The sequence below is a fragment of the Clupea harengus genome, chromosome 12 (assembly GCF_900700415.2).
Source record: "Clupea harengus chromosome 12, Ch_v2.0.2, whole genome shotgun sequence".
In the NCBI taxonomy this organism is placed as follows: domain Eukaryota; kingdom Metazoa; phylum Chordata; class Actinopteri; order Clupeiformes; family Clupeidae; genus Clupea; species Clupea harengus.
Window position 1 is genome coordinate 11,285,736 of NC_045163.1, and position 15,996 is coordinate 11,301,731.

Here is a 15,996-nt window from a genome sequence, read left to right on the forward strand (position 1 = left end):
TATCGTAAACAGTGCCGAGAAGCTAGCGAAAGCGCCATAAAGCGCCGCTAAAAAGTGTCATTTCCCAAAAGTTTCAGCAAGCGTTTATATGACTGTGCTCATCCATATCCCTGGGACCGCAGGGCAGTCCTGTGTTTGTTATCTTTGGTCAGAGCTGGAGACCCAAGGTACGCAGGTTCTGGTGGAAGAGCACACTGTGGCAAGACAGACTAATATACCATAAGTTGGATCCCATCTGCCAATGGCGTTCCATAACAGTTATGTGACTATATTTGCTTTTCTATACCCTCATTGTTCTTTGACATACTGACACCCCTGACAAAATACCGCATCAACACTGCATTCTTTTATTACCTGATTACTGTGATTAGTGTGTATAGCTTATAACTGTTTGTGTGAATGTGTGATGGTAAAATGACACTAAATCCAACCTAGTTGTTCAACATCATAGCATCTGATCGTTTTAACTGCTGTCTTAATAAGGCATGTCTATGTACATGTTTAATTATACACTTGCACAGGCTGTTACATTCTTTATGCTAGTAGTCAGGTAGCCTCACACAATGGCTAGATCAGTAATGAAACAACATGGCACCCCTAAGCATTTCCAAAATTCCAAAGGAGATTGCATCAAAGAGTAATTTACCACCAGCTATCTACCAGAGAATATCACAGTTCTCAGTATCTCAGCACTACATTACAGTAAGAATCTGTGCTGTGGCTCAAGTGGGGCAGTAAGCAGGGGCAGTAAGCACGGCCAGGCTGGTATGTGCTTGTAGGGGCAGTTACCGTGGGCACCAAGGCCAACAGAAGGCAGGCTGTCAGTGATATGGTTGGGCTAAATATACCCTGGAGTGACAGGGGCAGGTGAATATGGTACTGCCAGACACTTGCACAGGATGATCCGCATACACTGTTGGTCACACTGTGCAATGTGTGTGTGTGTGTGTGTGTGTGTGTGTGTGTGTGTGTGTGTGTGTGTGTGTGTGTGTGTGTGTGTGTGTGTGTGTGTGTGTGTGTCTGTGTGTGTGTGTGTGTGTGTGTGAGTGTGTGTGTGTGTGTGTGTGTGAGTGCACCATGGGTTGGGTAAGGTGGGGGCTGGGGTGCCATTTCTCCTCATTGTGCAGCGAGATCTGAACAAAACACAACCCAATTTTGGGTTTCTCTCCAAAGCCAGCTGGTCTGGCTTTAATTTTTCTTTTGTCTTCTTCCTTTCTTTCTGGTTTTTTTTTCTAACTTTTCATAAAGAAGCCCACAGCAGGTGCTGACGGGCAAGTCTTCCTGGAGAAGAAAGCAGCAGGACTGGTAAGTCTTTGCCGATTGTCCGCTGGGCACTGGAAGACTGTCTAGCCTTTGAAAGCGTCTCCTCTTTAGCTGTGGGGAGACGGGGAATGTCTGGGCCACTGGACATGGCCAAAGTGGTCAACTATGGAAAAGTGTGTGTGCGCTTTTTACGACACGTCTCCTTTGGGGAATGCAAACCTGAAAATAGAAATGGAAAGGTACAAATTTAGAGGTGAATGCTGTTCAGTGCATGGTTTGCAGCAGTAAAGGGATATGTTTGTCTTGTGTCCTAGTATAGATACGGGCCATGTCATCAGAAGCTTATGACTCCTACTTGTTTGTCTGTTCAAAGAATTGAGGTGACCTATGGTTTCAAGTGTCATTTTACACTTTGGTAGGGTGAAGAATTTAACTCACTCCTTAACATTCCTCTACAAAAGAATGCTGACAGACAATGTTCAGGTGCATTGGAAAGAGAGAAAATAAATATTGGTGTCAATGAGAAAAGAACAATAGTTTTAAATTCAAATCAGAGAATTCTAGAGCCCATTTTGCACTGGACATGGCACCTCTCACTGGCTTGTTCACCATCGCTGGGGAGAAATAAAAAATCTGTTACTTACTACAAGACGGGGAAAATATTGTTGTGTCATGTTGTGTTGTGTCAATAAGAAATACTTTGTTTTGCTTGAGATCTTAGCTCAGAACAGCCGTGTGTGTGTGTTTCGTTGAGCCTGTCTCTGGCTGGCCTGTCCCCCTTCTGTCACCGGGGTTCTTCCAGCTCCATGTTGCCCTCGCTCTGAGGGAGCCACAGCTGTCGAGGCGGCCGCAGTCAGCCCTGGGCCCTGATTATGAAAGGCACATCAAGGACATTTCGCAGAGCCCACAAAATGGCCTGCGCAGGGCCCCTGGCCACAGCGCCGCTTCTGGCTTTGAGTTTCCAAACAGCCCGAGTCTCTTTTCCGTCTGCAGACGCCGCTCACTTCACTGTTATTCATGCTTTAGCTAAGCTGTCGTTTCATTGGGTGTGGTATTTTTCCCAACTTTTTGTTGTTGTTGGTTACATTTCTGCTTTTCAATTATTCCACACTTTTCATGCTCGGTTGGGGAAACAGCCTTGTTTATTTGTTTATTTATTCTGACATATTTGTTTATCTATTTACTTACGAGTAGCTGACCCAACCCATATCGACACGCTAGGGCAGTTCTGACCATGTTAGCTATGAAACCATCTCCTGCAGCTTTTTGTTTTGCGATTCGGATCCATAACGTGTGTACTCCTCTCTTATTTCTGGGGTGGGGCACGTTCATTAGTCTCAGTTTACTCGTGACTTCATGTTTGTGTTCATACTGGCCTCATGTCTGATGTCTCAGTTGTTTACTCAGAGAGGCATATGAGGCATTAATCTATTTGAGTCTTGTTTTTTTTGTTTTTTTAAACCTATGTGTGTACGTAGGTGAACACAAACAGCAGTTGAGGTTTCTTTTCAATTCACATTTTCAATCACTTAAAAAGAAATCACTGTGGGCAATCCTGTTTACGGATCACAGCAGTCCCTGGTCCAGTGCCCTCGCCATTTTGTAGATCCCTTTTCAACATGGTTGCCCATAGGCTGTGACGGGCTCTTTCAGCACTGCTGTTTGTCTGCGCTCAAGTGCAGTGGTGGACATTTAAATATATCAGTGATGTCAGGCCTGTGCCTCTGTCCAAATGTAGAGGTCGCGGTGGGGCAGATCAGGGTTTGGGAACAAGACAAGCACAGACATGCTGCCCGCTGCTACACATGGGCTTCAGAGCACACCAGAGTACAGTTAAAATTACAGTTCAGAGTACAGTTAAAATTAAAGTTCAAATGTCACTACATTTTACTGCATTTGCATACTACATTCCATATGAACACATTATTGCACAGTTGTGACGGATGGGTGAGCTGCATATGCTGGTGTTTTCTTTAAAAATCGAATCCAAAGGGTGTGTTGAGGATGAAAAAAATTGAATCCTATAGAAAAAGCTTCTATATGACTAGAGTACTGTAAACAATGGTAAATTATTGTAAAAACAACAAATAAAACTATTGCTGTTGTTTGTTTAATATAATACGATATAATATAATACAATATAATATCTAAGAAACACACTTGACAGGTCTACTAAACATCAAAGTCTGGCTGTGTGTCATGACTTGGATGCAACCATGCCCGCGGATTTGTCAGGTGAGGGACGTCATTCGGTGCTACCTGGAGGGAGTTTTCCGCAGCCATTGAAACAGAATCGAGCCGTGCCACAAAGGCAACCGTGTTCTCCGTGTTCGCTGCTCATCCATAATGGATCACAGGTGTAGCGCTCAAGGCTATTTGCTCAACAGAACATGTAAATGACCAAAATAAGTCCCCAGCGGCCGCCGAGCTAACAGGCATCACAGACCAGCACGTAAGTGTCCTACATTCTCAATGACAAGCGTTGCGCAGGGACCGTTAAAAAAAAGAGGTTAACTTTTAACAGTGCAGTCAATGTCTCTGTTCCGCTTTGTTCGCTGTCCAACAAGGTCACGGTACAGTTCCCAAGCCCATCCGTTTGAATTATGACCATGATTTGATGCCATTGCAATTCAATTATATTAAATTACAAGAATAATGATGAACCTCCTAATTAAAGTAAAGGTAGGTAATAGGTCTATAAAAAACAGAATTCATATTGAAAATAAATATTGCTTTTTTGTTCTTCAGGGCCACACTTACAATAAGGTGCCACAGAACTGGGTCACAACATACATTTCCAGGGGGAAAATACAAATGTTTTCTTTTTGTTTTACATGTAAGACATTTGCATACTGTATAGCCAGACTTGAGAATTTCACCTTTTTGTGTCTCTCTGTCCTGAGAGTACATGACCTGGAAGTGATCTGGCCCGCATCTGGAGTGGATGCAGGCCAGATCTGCGCCCAAGTTAAGCTACGGTTGCGTGCTTGGGTGGTTTTGTTTTGACACCATACAGTATCAAGTCACATCATTGGAATTGCTGACATAGTTTGGGCATACTATGCCTCAGACACGGAGCTGAGACCCCTAAATTAACAAGTATCCGGCAGCCGCTGTCACTCTGACAAGAAAAGCATAAAAACATTGCCATCAGACAGAAGCAGAACTAATTTCAGATCAATTCAGAATTTCAGGTAAATATTAAAGTCACTGGTGGGCTAAGCTCTCTGAGCTGTGACCGTTGATTTCATGATTCTGCCAGGCAAATCTGAGGGAAAGTTTTCCACAAGCTACTCCCCCGGGAAGAAAGCTCATGTTCCCTTTGCAAATGCATGGGCGCAGAGAGGTAGGAACTGAACTATGAGAAGTGGCTGTGGCAGGTTGAAGTCCTTCACACCTACCGTAAATGTTTTACCCACACACACAGAAGATTGTTTTCTATTCATTTCAGAAGATACAAATGTGCCAGTATTTCCACAGACCGCCTATACTACCTTATAAGACCAGTGGGATGATGTGGAGAGAGGAGCCATATAAAAGAGTGGGGAAACACACACGGAATACTTTAGATCCACTAACTACTAGTACTACTACTAGTACTTTAGTACTTACAGCAAGACTCAAACAGGAAAGAATAAAAAAAAGTTCTGCACACTCAGTATAGTTCCATTTAGGTTCTATGAGATACCTTGATGAAGACAACATTTCGTAATGTTAGTGAACTTGATGATTAAAAAAGCCTAATCAGCCTACAGCACTATACAAGTGTGGTTGCTGTCCATTCAACAACATTTACATTTACATTTACATTTAGTCATTTAGCAGACGCTTTTGTCCAAAGCGACGTACAAGGGAGAGAATATTCAAGCTACGAGCAATAGAACCTGGTGTAACAATAAATAAATACTACTTTACATTAGAAATATAACAAAATGAAATAAAAAGAAAGGAGTGCAGAAGTGTAACTGCTGTAATTGCAAGTTACGCACTAGTCGAAGTGCCAGTTAGGACGGGAAGTGCTCTCTGAAGAGTTGGGTCTTCAAAAGCTTCTTAAAGGTAGAGAGGGACGCCCCTGCTCTGGTAGTGCTGGGTAGTTCATTCCACCAACGTGGAACTACAAATGAGAATAGTCTGGACTGCCGTACTTGCACAGACGGCAGTGCCAAACGACGCTCACTAGAAGAGCGCAGCATCCTGGGTGTAACATTTGCCCTTACAACAGACTGTGGCACAGATCTAATGGATAGACTGATGTCAGATCAGGACTAGATCACAAGATCTAGACTGGAGCTGGTTAGCAGGTCACTGAGACTGAAAATGCCCTGTAGTTGGACACAGGGCTCATCCAGCAGGTGTAATACCAAAAGCAACCACTGCTATGCACTGAAGAGCTAAATATCATGTCAGCCTGTTCACTGTTCCATGCTGCTTGGGCCAAGGATTTACTTATAGATGGAGGATATAGAAGGGAGGTGGGGCAGTGGTTTGTTTTAATAAAAATTCAGAATGCACATATATAATGCATACACATAGACGTACAACATTCCCCATACACACACACACACACGCACACACACACACGCACACAGACACAGACTCTTTCCTAGTTTGTCGTGATTTTGTTTTATTTTCCTCCTGTTGCCATGTAGGTGCCCTATCGAGAAGTTTGGAAGCTGAAAAATAAGCTTTACTGATGGAACAGTGAAAGGCTGAGGGAGACAAACAGGGATCTGCGCTGGAAGTTAAGAGAGAAGGACATAAGCAAGTGAGACTGGTAAGATTTCGTCTTCAACCGCGATCTCAAGTCATCATTTCACAAACGTTAAAACACTAAATACTGCATGCAGTGGCCATACATTATTTTTCTTCCACCAGAGGCTTAATCCAAAGTGGGAACAAGAAATATATATAATAATGAAGAGATGACTGGGAAGTCCGAAACTTCAAAAAGTCATCATCCCCACAGAAAATCATTCGAGTCATTTTGAAACCGCTTCCCCCAATGGGAGCTGCAGATTGAGTTCTGCAGGACATGTAATGAACTCTAAAAAGTTGATATGTGCATAAACACCCTTGAATAGCTTGCGTCGAGTCCATTCACTGTCCAAAGAAAAACTTTATATAAAAAAACGTGCACATTTTTGTTATCAGTATGCCAGGAAACTACCCGAATCTGGCGTATTTAATACAATGTATGGACCTTTCTCTCAAGTTTGCCAAAGAAGTAATCTAAATGGATGAGAATCGTAGGCTGTGTTGATAGACATGCATGCAAATGATTCATGGCACACAGTCATACACAGTAAGTTTCTCTTAATCGGACCTGAGTTGGTATCTTGGTCTGTTCTGGGGTGTCGTGCCCACTCTACCCACTTCTGCTCTCTAGTTGCAACATGGTCCTGCCGCGATTGAGTCCGCCCACTTCCAGCGTGAAAATGACTCGCTCTCACACTCAGCTTGGATAGTGGTGTGACTACGCCACACCGTCCGGGACTGTGTCTGAAAACTAGAGAAGTACCGAACCACACGCACTGGACACGTTACCGGGCTGATCCTGCACCCCTCGCCGCGTCGAACTGCGGAGGTCCCGAGCGGGCATTCAGCCGAACATTACAATCGTTGTCACCTCTGAAGTCGTGAGCGTCTGTGATAATTCACTCATATTACAGTTGGTTACCTGCGAGGTCGTCTGTAGTTGCTTTGGATTATAAAAAGTGGGGGGTTGTCCTTTACGCGTGAAAAGTGTCCACCGCTGCCAATTCAGGTGGACACGCAAAGCCCTTCGCGGTCAATGCCATTCGGAGGACTGAACACACTTAAGTGTTATGAAGTAAGTAAAACGCTGTCATTTAAAACCTATTTGTGCGATTATGAAACGGCATAGTAGACAGACATAAGTAGGAGTAAACTATAGCCTATATTTTCAGTAGGGGTGAAATATATTTTAAGTAAACTACAGACAAAATTCCTATAACCAAGCTACTTGTGAAATCATTTGTTCATAGGAAATCAAAGTTTTTCTTTATTTAGTATGTGCCCCACGATCATCAGAGCAAATAACAGAGTACGCAATACAGGAGTAAACATCAAATTTCAAGAGTAACCACTTGGCACTTTGGATGAGATCACTGTTAATATGATAACGGCTATTTGAAACAGTAGACAATCTATCATCTACCAGCGGCAGTGGATACATTGTCAACGGATAATAGAGTCCGGCTTGAACATAATTTAACTATTTTACTGCCGTGAGTTCCATTAAGCTCTCAACATGATCACCTGAGACGGAGTGTCACTCTTTCATTAATTCAGCCCGCGGCTGCCCAAGGACCATTAACAGCCTTGGTCGCGCTGAATAGAGAGCAAACACCTCGGGCCGTTTTCCTCCGTGAACAATTTCACACACTGGGTCCTCACACACTGCTCAGACGTGTATGTGTGTGTGTGTGTGTGTGTGGAGGCCTGTGTTATGACACTGGTAATGTGGCGATGTTCACATAAATTGTTAATCTGCGAACTGTTTATCTGTGCAACGGTGCTAGGGAGTATAAATAGCTTTTCAGGAAGGGGGATTCCATGACGTTAATATCGGCGGAGATCTCTTTTCAGTGAGAGCCAGCTTGGAGAGATTTAACCAATTTGTTAGTCTGTAATGGCTTGTTATTGATTTAGTCACTACAGATCGAATTGAAGTCAAAGACTTACCAACCCAAAAGTCAAGTCAAAGTCAAAGTCTTACTGAACCAAAAGTAGGTGGCAGAAGTAGTAGTCCGCCGTCCCATGCTTTGGTGTAAGTTATAGTTTATTAAACCGTAGAAATATGTGGGAATGTGTGTCACAGGCCACTCCGTCCTCTGTAAACAGCCAGTGAGAGAGAGCCTGAGGAGTAGATAGGCTGCATGTGACTGATCACTTCTGCACGACACTACTGAGTTCATAATAGGAGACATATAGCCTAGTGACAGGGCATAGAAATAGAACAATACCTCAGCTTGTGTGTTGTGGGCGATTGTCTTAGAACTGCCCTTGCTTTAGCTATGAATTCATATTAGAGGTTGCAGAGATAAAGGTTAATGTATCCAAGACCATTTTGACAGTAAAAATAGATAGATATTTCAAGAGCCATATCTAATTATGTTTGGTCTGTTGTATCCTGCAGAAGAAATCTTATTTCCATTTTAACATTTAGTTTTACATGGAGACTTAACATAATGTTGCTCAACAAGCAATTTTGGTTTTGATCTGTGTACACTGGTATTTAAATGCTTATATTTAGACCCTAAATGAGACCTTTAGTTTTCAAATCCAGCTGTCTGTCTCTCTTGCTGTTTTTCTCTCTCTCTTTCTCTCTCTCTTTCTCTCTCTCTCTTTCTCTTTCTCTTTTTCATCTGTGGATGTAAAATTCATGACCCTGGGCTTGTTTTCTGCACCACCAGCCAGAGTGGACGATACAGACTGAAGCCTCAATGCTAGCATCTTAATCCGCTCAACGCTAACCTCAACTAATGAATGGGATTGCACTATACTGATCAATCTTACATACATTTATTTAAATGGGACATGTTCGACAGTGTGACTTAAGAGTACCCCTGCAGTCGGAATCAATCGTGTGTGTGTGTGTGTGTGTTTGTTCTGGGACCTTATGGCAACACGTGGAGGTGTGTGTGCGGAGCAGACTCAGTCTTGCAGTGTCACGCATGGCGCTGAAGGATTTGAATCTGTCTCCTTCCCTGCTGTTTCCCAGGCACTGCTGCAGTAACATTACAAACATTTACAGCTTTTTCTCATTCAGGCTGTTCCAAAGCAGCTTTTTTTTTCATAGTGTTACTGGTTTCTGGAAAATATTTCATCTTTTTTTCTTTGTAAAGGTTTTGTTGGAAGTATTCGCAAGGGTGTTTTGGATCAGAATAGAGTTGCCTTTGATATTCAGATTTGCACACAATTTCTGTTATGGAATTTGTTATGTGAAGTATTAGTGCACATGTGTGCGTGTGTGTGTGTTTGTATATGAGACACAGCAAGAGAAAAATAGTCAGAGAGAGAAATAGAGAGAAGGAGAGAGAGAAATAAACAGATTAAGAGACAGTGGCAGACCTCCTTAGCCCTTCTGTGTAGGTCCAGAATGAGATGAGCGTTTGGGTGGTCCTGGAGCACAGACCTCCATGTCTTCCATTGGTTTACACAATTAGCCACTGGCCTGTCCAACAGATGTCTCCATCGGCATCTGCATGCCTTAGCATGAAGGCAGCCAGCAACACCAGGGCACCGTTAGACTGGCAAGGAGGGCAGCTTTGGGGAAGACCACCAGTAAGGTTATTCAAGGGCCTTGTTTGTGTAGACCTGGATTCTTATGACCTAGCTTTATGGTATTTGTGTTTGCCAGCATGAGAGGGTTTCATCCATCTCCCTCCAAAGGCCAGAAATCCCCCCCGGAGGTTGCGTGTTAATGTGGACTTGTCGAACACGTAAGCATTTTTGTGCGCTTTCATGGGCTTCCAAATGACTGGAAGAAAAACAGAACATGTCTTGCCTTGCTTGGCTTCACTGCTTTCCCTGTGTCTCTGCTGGCCTTGTAGTTAACCCCACAGATAAAGGAGCAAACGGGTGAAATGTGAACTGGGCGCTGGCTGGAACGTGAGGGTCTTTCCCCTGCACCTCAAACCCAGGTGTCGGCCGACTCTGGCAAACGTCCGGGACTGAACCGGGCCAGAGGCTGCGGTTGTGTGGGCAGCTCCTTTTGGTGCAGGTTTGGTACGGCCCAGAGAAAGGCTCCCCCGTTCCTTTTTGTCAAATTGAATTTATTTTTGTCACAGGGCTAAAATAGTCAATTCACCATATTACATCCTCCAGAGCAGGGGTTTAACACAGAGCCTTCTTTGTATGTTGCCAGTATGAAGCGTTAATCAAGGAACAGGCAATCCCCACCCCCCCACACCCCACCCGCCTTCCCTGCCATACACACACACACTCACACACACCTACGTGTGCATGAAGTAGGATATTTTTAGCGGATCATGTGTTTGTCATTTAGGATGAGGTGAAACGTGAAGCATTCCTAAAGAGAATCTGTCCACTTCAAACAAACAAAAAAACAAACAAAAAAAATCCAGAATTTAGTAACCATTCCAGAACCTCAAGTGGCGCACTGCTGCAGACTCTCGGTAAACAAAACACCAGATCCAAACTCACAAAACTCCTCCTTGTCTCTCTGCTGTCTTTGTGTCGTCTCAGTTTGACATTCTATAATTAGGTTTATTAGAGCTTGCACAGTTACGATATTGTTCCTTAAGAGTGGTCACTGCACGAGGGTCTCTCCTCAACCCAGAATGTTCTTCAGAGAGCCTCAGATATGTGAGTTATGTGTCAAGGGAAGTCAAAGAAACAGGGCAGTTGTGCTGTTCTGTTGAACAGTAAGATAAGACCTAAATAAGACCATTTCCTAAGCTCAGTGTGCTGTAGAAAACGTGACACACATCAAACGCTGGTTTGAAATTTGACAGCTACAGTGAGGCCTGTCGTATCCACGCTTTCCGTTGTCAGGCACCTGTCTGAAAGTAAGTCTGGAACAGAGGTTTAGTCACTCAATCATTCTAATGTTTTAATTCTGTTTGTATTTCATATCCTTTTAGCGGCTTAAAGAAGTGTCTGCTGAATCATTAAGGTTTCAAAAACTATATCCGAGAGATGAGTAGAAGTCTGCTCTTCTGTTGTGTGTTGCTTCTCCCTGTGGTTAGTCCTCAGGGTAGCATCTTAGGCCACAACCTCCAGTTTATCAGAGAGGAGAGACTTTCCATCTGGGCTGAGCTCAGAATGTCACAGGTCATAGAGGGCGAAGCAAGACAATCTCTTAATGGTGCAGAAAAAACTACTTTTCTATCACGTGGTGCTCAACGCCCGCAAGTGCCTATCAGGTGGCTTGGTGTCTTTTTTAAAAGTCTGGGGTGTCTCTGTTCCTCAGTGTAGATGTATTTTGGTCTCCATCTGTGTGGAGGTGATTTGTTTGAGTTGACTATTTTATTATTGGGAAGCGCTCGGTGCACCAGGCTGTGTATATTTAGAGGGGGAAGCACCGGTGAGCAGGAGGAGAAGGGTGGATACCTGCCGTCGTCCTGGCATGGTTTACAATGCGCCCCAAGGGCTCTGATGTCACTTCCTGTCCCAGGCCAGGCCACTCTCTCACGCTGAGAGGAGATAGACACACACACACACACACACACACCACTGGTCAGCCAGCCAGCAAGCAGGCTCGTGGGAGGGGAACAGAGTCAAGAAACAACTCCAAAGAAATACTTCTTGTAGAACTTTTCCCTTTAAAAGGGCACAGAAATGTGTACAACATTAAGCTTCATGCACCTATTCTTCCTCCACTGAACTATCCGTATCCGTGTGAACTGGCTCTATGCATTGGTGAGAGGTAGCTAGCTAGCTGAGAAACACATAGAACACTGCAGGAGTTACAGGCAACAATCATTTGGAAACAGTTAAACTTGCCTCTGGGAATTGGCATCTAAACCTTGCGTTCTACAAATGTCTGAGTTCTTTTAAAAGCATTCACCCCATCTAAAATTAGCATTTGACAATAGATTCTTTGCTATGGTTTGTTGGTGTATTTTTGTTATCTCTCACCTGATAGACATAGCATGTGGCATCCTGCATCTCTATCTGACTGTGTCACCTGATGTGTTTCCATTTGGTTTGTGTTCTAAATCCTATTCCCTGCCATGTTTTTTTTCTGCATGAAATAGCTAGTCTAGACTCCTGTAGTATACCTAAACAGAGCGAGTTAGCTGATTAGCTAGTAAAGGGGACACATTCAAGCAAACACAACTATAGGGTTCATTTTTAAATGTTTATGTGTTCTGCCCTCGTAACGGTCTCCTGGCTTCATGTCTCTCTGACTGAGCATGTGCTAGTGGAACAGTGGAAGTGCAAGTGGAGCGGACCTTTGAGTTTGTGTTATCTAGTCTACAGCAGTATATCTAGAGTGCAGTGAGGTAGTTTAGTGGTTAGTGAGGTAAAGACACACACACACAAACATCCGTTAATGTCTCCATATCTGGGTGAGAAGTTAAAAGTGGAACGGACTGTTGGTTTGTGTTATCTAGTCTAGGGCGGTATATCTAGAGAACAGTGAGGTAGTTTAGTGGTTAGTGAGGTAAAGACACACACACACACACACACACACACACGCTCTCCGTGTCTCCATATCTCTGGGTTTGAAGTTGAAAGTGGAACAGACTGTTGGTTTGTTTTTTTCACTCTCCCCGGGGTCCCTACCTGTGGACTCGGCCCACTGGTCTGTCCAGCATCTCAGCACATCTTTCATGCACAAAACACACACCTCATGCGCAAGCACTACACACACACACACACACACACACACACACACACACACACACACACACACACACACACACACACACACACACACACACACACACACACACACACACACACACACACACACACACACACACACACACACACACACACCACCACCCACACCAAACATACTGTTCCTCATACATGCACCACTACACACGAAACACACTTCTCACACACCTCATACACAGACACACACACACTGCTCTCACACCTCATACACAGACACACACACACACACACCTCATACACAGACACACACACACACACTTCATGCACACACCACTACACACAAAATGTGCGCGCACACACAGACACATCAAACACACACTTCAACCTCCTCCCCCACATACACCACTATACACACACCTCTCACCTGCAAAACACACTTCAGGCACCCCTTAAAGCCCAGGGGGAGGTGCTCCGTGTCAGCAGGGCTGACCAGCAGAGAGCTCTGCACCCCACTACCCTGCCTATTGCGTGCTACAACACTCCCCACTGTGAGCCCCCTGACAGGAGCTCTTAGAGAACCCAAACCCAGCCTGCATCAGACCTGTGAGCTTAGAGCAGCCAAACCCAGCCTGCATCAGACCTGTGAGCTTAGAGCAGCCAAACCCAGCCTGCATCAGACCTGTGTGCTTAGAGAACCCAAACCCAGCCTGCATCAGACCTGTGAGCTTAGAGCAGCCAAACCCAGCCTGCATCAGACCTGTGTGCTTAGAGAACCCAAACCCAGCCTGCATCAGACCTGTGAGCTTAGATAACCCAAACCCAGCCTGCATCAGACCTGTGAGCTTAGAGAACCCAAACCCAGCCTGCATCAGACCTGTGAGCTTAGAGCAGCCAAACTCAGCCTGCATCAGACCTGTGAGCTTAGAGCACCCAAACCCAGCCTGCATCAGACCTGTGAGCTTAGGGCAGCCAAACCCAGCCTGCATCAGACCTGTGAGCTTAGAGAACCCAAACCCAGCCTGCATCAGACCTGTGAGCTTAGTGCAAGCTGCTCAGCCTGAGTGTGCATCAGCAGTCAGTATCCAAGGCTCTCACATCTATGACACAGGAAGTCCGTTTGGACCCTCTGTATGTTGTAAACTCACTTACATAGTGAATATCTCTTCTTCATTTCAGTTTTAGAAAACATAATGTGATGCTGTACGGGTTTATCATGTGGTTGGTTTCATAGGCAGGCAAGCACAAAAAAGTTGTTAGTGAAATAATTACTAATAATAATTAGCACAAATGTATGTCACTTATCCGAACAGAAGCTAGTACGTCCGGCTGACATCCATCCATCTAGAAGTTAAAAAAAGTCTCTGTCTCTGGAGCTGTTTGCATGTGTTAGTCGTGTCAATTAAGTGTGTATGAGTTGAATGTTAAATGAGTGTCAGTTGTGTGTGAGCTCTGCGATGACCAAATAGTTTCAGTGGGCGCAGTGCTGTGGGTGTTGTGGTGAGGATGCGGCGCTGAGGCTGGGTGCAGCTGTGACACCACTGCTCAGACTCAGGAAGCCATGCAAATGAGAAGTCAACGTTGCTGCTTCTGTACGCTCCCAGAGTGTGTGTGTGTGTGTGTGTGTGTGTGTGTGTGTGTGTCTCTGTGTGTGTGTGTGTGTGTGTGTGTGTGTGTGTGTGTGTGTGTGTGTGAGGAACAACACCTTCTCATCACGCCAGACAAAAAACAAGAAAGCACTACAAAGACAAAGGCAGATGTGTTGATATGTGCCTTGGACAGTGTCTCTTTTTCTCTTCTCTATCCGCCTCTCTGTTCTCTCTGTCTATCTATCTGTCTTTCGCAGGCAGGTGTCAGATGGTACAGGGCTCTGCTGCTGCTGTAATTAGGGCAGAGAAAGTTAGGATGGCCCCTTTTTCGCAGGCAACTTCTCTTCGCTGCAACAAAAAACATCAAATTACACCGAAGTCCCTCCCACTTTAAGAGCGAGAACAGCTAGAACTCGTCTCTCTCATTTTTTGTGATGGATGGAACTGGGCCTTTGTGTGACACACTGCAGGTCAGCACAGCCCCAAACATGCAGAACCACAAGAGAACCATAATCACTACTGCACAGTTCCAAGCCCCAGACATGCAGAACCACGAGAGAACCATAATCACTACTGCACAGTTCCAAGCCCCAGACATGCAGAACCACGAGAGAACCATAATCACTACTGCACAGTTCCAAGCCCCAGACACGCAGAACCATGAGAGAACGATAATCACTACTGCGGTTAAGCTCCCACCCTTGGCTATGACCATTATAGACTCTTTGAGTACATGGCGTAGTGGGGCCTGGAGTCCTGGTTAAGTAGCTGTAGTGGGGCCTGGCAGGCCAGCAGGCTGGAGCTCTGAGTGCTGGTGTGGAGGCGAGCGAGGTTGGGGGGGTGGGGGGCTGGAGTGGAGTGGTGTGTGTGTGTGTGTGTGTGTGTGTGTATGTGTGTGTGTGTGTGTGTGTGTGTGTGTGTGTGTATGGAGGGGGGGCTGAAGTAAGACAGAGTGGGGAGCGACTGGAGAAATGGCAGGTCAGGGCATGGGAATGTAGCGGGCCACTGGGACCTGCTCTCCTTCGGCTGTGTGGTTAGCATACCACAGATCTCTCTCTGTCTCTCTCTGTGTCACACACACACACACACACACCACACACACACCCTTTTTCACTCTCTCTTTATTTATTCTCCCTCTCTCTTTTGCCTGTTATTCTGTCTGTGTTTCAGTGTCTGTCTTGATTGTCTCTTCACACCCCACTCTCTTTGTGGATCTCTGATTCCTTATCTCTTCCTGTAACTTTGCTTCTCTCACTCTACCACCTTTCTCTCTCTATCCCTCACTCCCCCTCTCTCTCCTTCTCTCCCTCTCTCTCCCCCTTCTCTCTCTCTCTCTTTCTCCCTCTCTCCCTCTCTCTCTTTCCTTCTCTCCCTCTCTCTCTCTCACTCTCTCTCTCTCTTTCTCTCTCTCTCTCTCTCTCTCTCTCTCTCTCTGTCTCCTACACTGATAAAGCACAGCAGAGCCTCCCGTCTCCAATTTGTCCTTGGGAAGTTTTTGTGGCAGCTCAAGTAAGAGCGAGCAGCTAGGGTGGGGCTGAGAGCCGCCTGTCCCCATTCCGGCTCTGATTGATACAGTCTCCTGACTGCCAGTGCTCTGAGCTGCGACTGCTCCCCTGACAGACAGCACTGGAGCTGTGAAGCACTCACTATTAGATATATACTGGAACATCACAGTGTGCTAGCCATGAAGATAACTGGGTTAGCTGGATGCTACAACCCTAGATGGAAAATGCCACTTACAATTTATTGGAAGCTGGTATGCGGTTCTATTCACAATGTTTTCTGTGGGGTGAGAAGAGCAGGTAAACAAATA

The 15,996-nt window shown here is 45.1% G+C and overlaps 1 protein-coding gene across 4 annotated transcripts in view; it reads left to right on the top strand.

Annotated features, from left to right (window-relative positions):
* The first annotated feature begins 1,094 nt into the window (after positions 1-1,094).
* Positions 1,095-15,996, top strand: part of mef2ca (myocyte enhancer factor 2ca) — a 50,535-nt gene continuing 35,633 nt past the window's right edge. The window contains exons 1-2 of one of the 4 annotated variants that reach the window (XM_031577145.2): positions 1,096-1,305; positions 5,913-6,037. The gene's annotated coding sequence lies outside the window, so the exon portion shown is untranslated. Of the gene's footprint in view, positions 1,306-5,912; positions 6,038-6,684; positions 7,094-15,996 lie in introns of those variants that run through there. The other 3 variants (XM_012816154.3, XM_031577146.2, XM_031577147.2) reach the window with 3 other exon arrangements.